At 36.0% G+C, this 6,241-nt stretch overlaps 1 pseudogene; it reads left to right on the top strand.

Annotated features, from left to right (window-relative positions):
• Positions 1 to 5,733: 5,733 nt before the first annotated feature.
• LOC138831286 (U6 spliceosomal RNA) lies at positions 5,734 to 5,830 on the top strand (annotated as a pseudogene).
• Positions 5,831 to 6,241: the final 411 nt, after the last annotated feature.

Genomic DNA, 6,241 nt, shown 5'->3' with positions numbered 1-6,241 from the left:
CCATTTTTATCTTCTCACTTAAGACTCTCCTTAGATACCATATCAGGAACAGTGAAGTTTTTCTTTGCAAAATCATTTCAATATATTATTTTTCTCTTGTTCTTGCATTTGCTCACCAAGATGTATGGAGAAGAATAGAGGTAAATCACCCATACCTTGGAAGACAGGTCTGTTACAAAAGGACAACGCTTCTGTGTCCTACTTCTATGTCCTCCTCTCAGCTCTTTCCTGATTTCCAATTAAACACAGCTTCTTGGCTATTGAAGCCTCACCCACTGCTTCATCTTCATAGTTTCTCTTTTAAAACTCTTTTAAGGGTAGAGACCCAGCTATATAAAACCAATCTGAAAAGGATCCCAAACCTCAAAATCTAAAGGAGTTTTATGATTCTTCAGGAGGACGATTGGGAGACCTAGGACTCCCCATGCCAATCGTTTGATCATCACATTCCTGCCTCATTTTGTCCCCTTTCCTATTGGCCAATATTCGTCTCTGTAACTGATCTGGATATGACCAGGTGTCAGGAATGGTAGTGGTTAGAGCCCGTCTAGGAGACAACTCCTCCGCTACTTGCACTCTCAGCAATCACTGGTAACCCAATGACTCATATCCTTTTGCAGGTTTGGTACGTGTTTTCCCAGGTTCAATTGATTCATCCGCGCACTAAAAGAGCAGTAGGATTGATCCTTGCAATCGGGTCCGCAATCATCGCTACAGTGGCTTCAGCTACCACCGCCACTGTATTGCTGTCCCAAAGCGTGTCCACTGTGCAACAAATAAACCAGCTCATCCCTCAACTGTCATCCATAGAATTATAACATTTACAAGTTGCCAATCATCTTAAGGGAGGCCTCCTTGTGCTCCAACAACAAATAGACTTGCTCCAAGAACAGATTACGTTTCTTTGATTACAACAAGGAGGACTATGTAATGCTATGACTAATTCTGTCTGTTAGCTTACCACTCCCGCACCCAATTTCACTGAAGTTAGTAACTACCTCAAAGGCCCTAAGTCCCTTAAGTACTTAAACTTCAACCAAAACCTGCTGCATGATGTTACCCACCTAAACCAGACCACCATTCAGCTTATTCCCGCTGTCTCCTTTTTAGAAGATGTGCTTAAAAAGTTACAACAATGGTTTTTGCCATCCTCTCTGGTCATCTGGGGAGGCCGTGCACATGTAGGGCTTACTCTCCTAGGAATTATTAAATGCTTGCACTCCCGCAAAAATGCCTCCAATGACGGGTCACCATAATGACGGTCCTTTTAAAAGAAAAGGGAAAATTTGTGGGTAGAGCCGGTCAGATCTGGTTGAGTCAGCTAGAGTAGCAGTTGAAGCACAGTTCCTGCTCATAGAGACGTGACCCACAGGCACGTCTGCCTAGCTTTCCAGCCATGAGCTGTCTATGCTCCCTACATGCCCCCAGGGGACCAATCAGTGCCTGTCACCAAGCAGTGCCCATCATCAACTCCCCGCTAAGTAATTGGCTGGGAAGGACTCAGGAGGTTGGGAAAGCTGGAGCTATAAAATCCCAACCCTTGTGCAGAAATAAACCAGAACTGCTTAAGCCTGTTCTCCCAACGTGTGTTCCTTGAGTGCGTCATTCACGCTTACCTCCTGCCAGAGATCTAGCCCTACAATGTAGCAATGGGGGAGGCCTTATAGTCCTTCACCTTCATTAGACTTCAAGCTAAGAATCTGTGATTAGTTGGAAATCAGGCAAGAGCTAAGAGGAGGACAGAGAAATAGGACATAGGAGCATTGTCCTTTTGTAAAAGACACTGTCATCCATGGTATGGGTGATTCAACTCTATTCTCCATACATCTTGTTGAGCAAATGCAAGATGAAGAGAAAAAAATGATCTATTGAAATAATTTTGCAAAGAATAACTTCACTGTTCCTGATATGGTATCTAAGGAGAGTCTTAATAGAGAAGATAAAAGTGCAGTATTCTTCGGTTTCCTCTAAGCATATTGTTAGCAAAATATCTTTGAGGTTATAAGTGATTGATCCAAAAATTGGAAGAGTACTTATTTTTGAGGGCACTTTAGACAAAGAAGACTTTCAAGGTAAAAGAAAAAAGAAAAATGTATAGCTAAATATTTGTGATCACAGCTTCTTGGACTGGTATTTTGGAGGCAAAGTTTTACATTAGAGATTGTCCTCATTAACATTCATGCTGGGTTTCCGTGGCAACCATCTGCAAGCGGGAAGTTTAATGGACTCGCTTGGACAAGAAAACAGCATGATAGAAAAAAATGGCTAATAATATTTAGTGAATAATTTTGACCAATTACTTTGCCAGAACAAAGAAGGAAATATTTAATTCAAATCACTTGACTTAAACTTATGAATAAAAGTAGTCAATAGAAATGAGAGAAAACGTAGACTACTGTTTCCTCTCCAATGGAGTAATGGGTTCTTGATCTTGTTTCTTCCATTCTATCTTCACAAGCTATCAAGTGTGGCTCAGGACTGGAATATCCTTTCAGACCAAGAGAACTCGCAGAAGAAAATATTTGCAGCAGATGTAGGTGATTTATAACCTTAAACAGTCTATTTAAATCTGTTAAAATTTCTCCTCTACCCCAAATTGCTCACTTCGAACAGCTTTGTATGCTTTTCCCAAGATTGTCCTTCATTAACTATTTAAAATTTTGAGAGGTCATAATCAGACTCTATAGAGATTGCTGTTTGGTTGTGCTTTTTGTGTGTTTTTGCTTTTTGTTGTGTTTTTTCACTGAATTTCAAAAAGTTGTGAAAGTGTGTTACAAAAATGTCCATCTAATTGTCCAATGTTCCGGGATCAGAGTCACTCCTTCTATCATTCTCAACCAACCTCTTCTACAAGATTTATTTCTGATTTACCATTTCCTTTCTCACATGTGTATATAAGTATTCTAGCTGTACTTGCCCCTTGTTCCATTCTTCGTTCATTCTATGGCTTTATTATTATTCCTTTACTATTATTACTATTAATTCAATTTCCTGATACTCATTCTGTTAAACTGTCTGTTAGTACTTTGAAAGGTTTATATACATTCCATGGAGTTTCAATTCTGCATATACTTGAACTGATATCAGCTTATATTTCCATAATTCATTCATCTGAAGTAACAATTTGCAAGACTGGAGACATGAAGCACCTAGACATGATTTCATTGCCCTCCATTTGGAAGATTAATCTGTAGTCAACAAGAAAGTTTAAAAATGGCTTAGAATGTATTCCTAACTACCAGTTTTTCTAAATGGCTTTGTACAGTGGTGTGTGATTATTTTATTTTACATGGGATAATATTTTCAACTACCTATAAGTATTGGCAAAAGAAGAAATATAAAATTTACTACGGTAGAGGAATATGATAGAAATAGAAGACAGATTGTATGTTTGTCAAATCTCTGATGAGTACCCATATTCAAGACTTAAAGTCATATTTCTTACTATGTTAGACATATAGGGAAAACGTAAAACACCATATGATAAGGCAACTATTCATGACTTTTTAAAATGTACTTATGTGATGAAATTTACTTTATTAGCTAATGTTTTGGTTTGAAATATTGGAAGCTGAACTATTTAACAAATTTTTGAAGGCACCTACTGAAAAACACAAATGGTGGGGGGTACTATTCCTACACTTTAATGAATGGTTGAACCTGTTTGGCATTAGTGCTGGGTGAATAAATCAACTCTATTGAAACTTGCTCCCTACACTTGAAAGACTAGTAACCTCACTAAATATCATCACTTGTAAAGTGTTATTTTGGCAAATGTGATTTTTAAAAGTTTATTTGAAAAGGAATATACTTTCAGCAGATTAAATTTAGGTTATCATTTGTTTGAGAATGACAACATTTTTATACTACAGAACCAAGTTTACTGAAGTACCAGTGTTTTGAAGCACTAAGGATCTTCTCAATTAATGTTTTTTGAATTACATTTGACCTCTATGTCAAGTATTCCTAGCATTGGTAGACCAATTATGGATCTATCGTTCAGGAACTATTTTTTAGCCTGCTGATACTGGACTGAAATCATTCATTAATCATTAGGAGAAGGGTATTACAAATAATCTTGTGACATTTGTGGTCTTTTCCACTCATATGGCATGGTCATCTGAAAATTGAAAGTTTGAATTACTGTACTTTCACATTTTGTGATTTCATCTTGCATTTTAAGTTGCTTTGCATTTCCCAATTGCTCACTGCTAATTCCTGCATTTCAAGGAATTGGGGCCCTGAAATATAAGAAATGAGAAATTGAGATGGGTCTTCAATTACTTTCTCTTGGCATGTTGCATGGGCATAGGTGGGAACTTTTGCCCTAGTTATCTGATGATGCAGATAACTGGGACCTGGGATCCTAGGACCCATGGATCCTGTAGAAGAATAATACCTTTTAGACATCATATTAGCAAAATTTGAGTATAATCAGTAGGAATGCTTCAGAAATATGGAGAAAAACAATTTGGGACCAGCGAGTTAAAACAATAAACAGAGCACCAGAGTAAAATCCCTTATAGATTAGAGGAAAACAACATTGTTTTTTTTACCATGTGAATTCAGAAGACCAAGAACACGTAGAAAGTATCACAAGTTTATACTGAAAACATTGCATTGATACTTTTTATATTCTAATATATGTTCTAATCCTGATTATTTATATTCCAATCTATTTATTGGAATAATATAAAATAATTTGTCAAATTATCAATTAATTCCAGTAAGATCCACTGTGTGAAATATAAAATCAACACATATAAATATAAAATATATAATTATCTATAAGAAAATGTTTTGCATTGTTCCGTTGTGGTTAGGGAATCAAAGGCAACTGTTTTAAAGTATTATTCCATTGCCTCTACCTCATTGTTTGGGAGAATTAGAACTAAAGCTTTACCATTCGGGGATGTACAGCTTAGAGGCAAGAGGAAACACTGTGGTTAAAACACTAGCAATTTAAGGCCTAATAACGAGGAGAAACATATGGACTTCTCCTGGAGCTATGGAATATATTTGGTGATAGAAAATCAGTGGTGTAACTTCCTGCCTGGTTGGATGGTAGTCAGGCCAAGACATTAGGTAATCATGCATATGAACAACTTTTTCACCTTCTTGGCTTTAGCTACTTTTGAAATGGTAGGGTGTAATAAGCAGTTATATTTTGAAAAAATACCTTCTAGTCCGAACAGTTCTGTCTGAACTGTTCGTCTCTATATAATCCCTTGTAACTAAGATTAGTTTTGCTCCAGTAAGACAATCTATGCTGTCAGGGTAAGACATTCTGGTTGGGCTGTTCCTACATGAAGCAAGGGTAAAAGGTCAAGGAGACATTTTTGCCAGCAAGACCTCATTTGGGAAATTTTAAGCTGCAGAAATTTAGAAGTAGCTCTTAAGCAAGGCTTACTTTGAATCCATTAGCTCCACAAAGCTAAATCAGTTAATAAATAAGTACTTGAAAATCCATCACCTTTGCACCTATCTATAACGGCTTCAAAGTATGATCAAATTTCAAATGAAAAAGACTTAAAATAGTCATTTACAAAAACTTGCAAATGTGAGCAATCGAACAAACAACATAAGTTTTTTCCACCATACACAGAATTTTACAGAAATAAGATGAATAGCAATTTTGGGAACAATAAGGTTTCCTTGTTACAAATAGGCAACCAAGGATATATACCTGTCTTAAGATTGCATCATTGATTACTTAAGTTTATAGGATACTACATGCTTCAGCAGCAGGTCTACCCGAATTACAATACAGAGATTTACATGCCTCTTGCACAAGGATGATATGAAAATTTGTGAAGTATTCCATATTTTTCATTCTTCAGATGCAAGAAATGAAAAAACAGTTATTCAAAAGTTGATTACAAATATACAAGTGTAATAATATATGTAATTCATAGAAATAAAAGTTAGTTTGACATCAGTGTATTCAATCTTCACTGTTTTAGAAAGGCCTTTACATAGCCTAACCTTTATAAAACTTTTGAAATAAATAACATTGTCATTTTATCCCAAAGAAATAAAATTTTATAAGGACCTAGGAATTAAAAGAATCTTAAAATGTTTCTATATGGAATGCAATCTGAAAGGACACATTTATTAATGAACGTATGTATTATAAAACAATGTCGAATTCAAAGTATTATATCTAGGAGCGAATGAAATAGATTATGGACATTATACAAACAGAATACTAAATATTTTAAAATATACTTTTTCAGACAAG

The sequence above is a fragment of the Dipodomys merriami genome, unplaced genomic scaffold (genome assembly GCF_024711535.1).
Source record: "Dipodomys merriami isolate MVZ:Mamm:240054 unplaced genomic scaffold, mDipMer1.0.p SCAF_190, whole genome shotgun sequence".
Taxonomy (NCBI): Eukaryota; Metazoa; Chordata; class Mammalia; order Rodentia; family Heteromyidae; genus Dipodomys; species Dipodomys merriami.
Note: the sequence above shows the minus strand (reverse complement) of the source record. Positions and strands in the feature narration are given on the sequence as shown.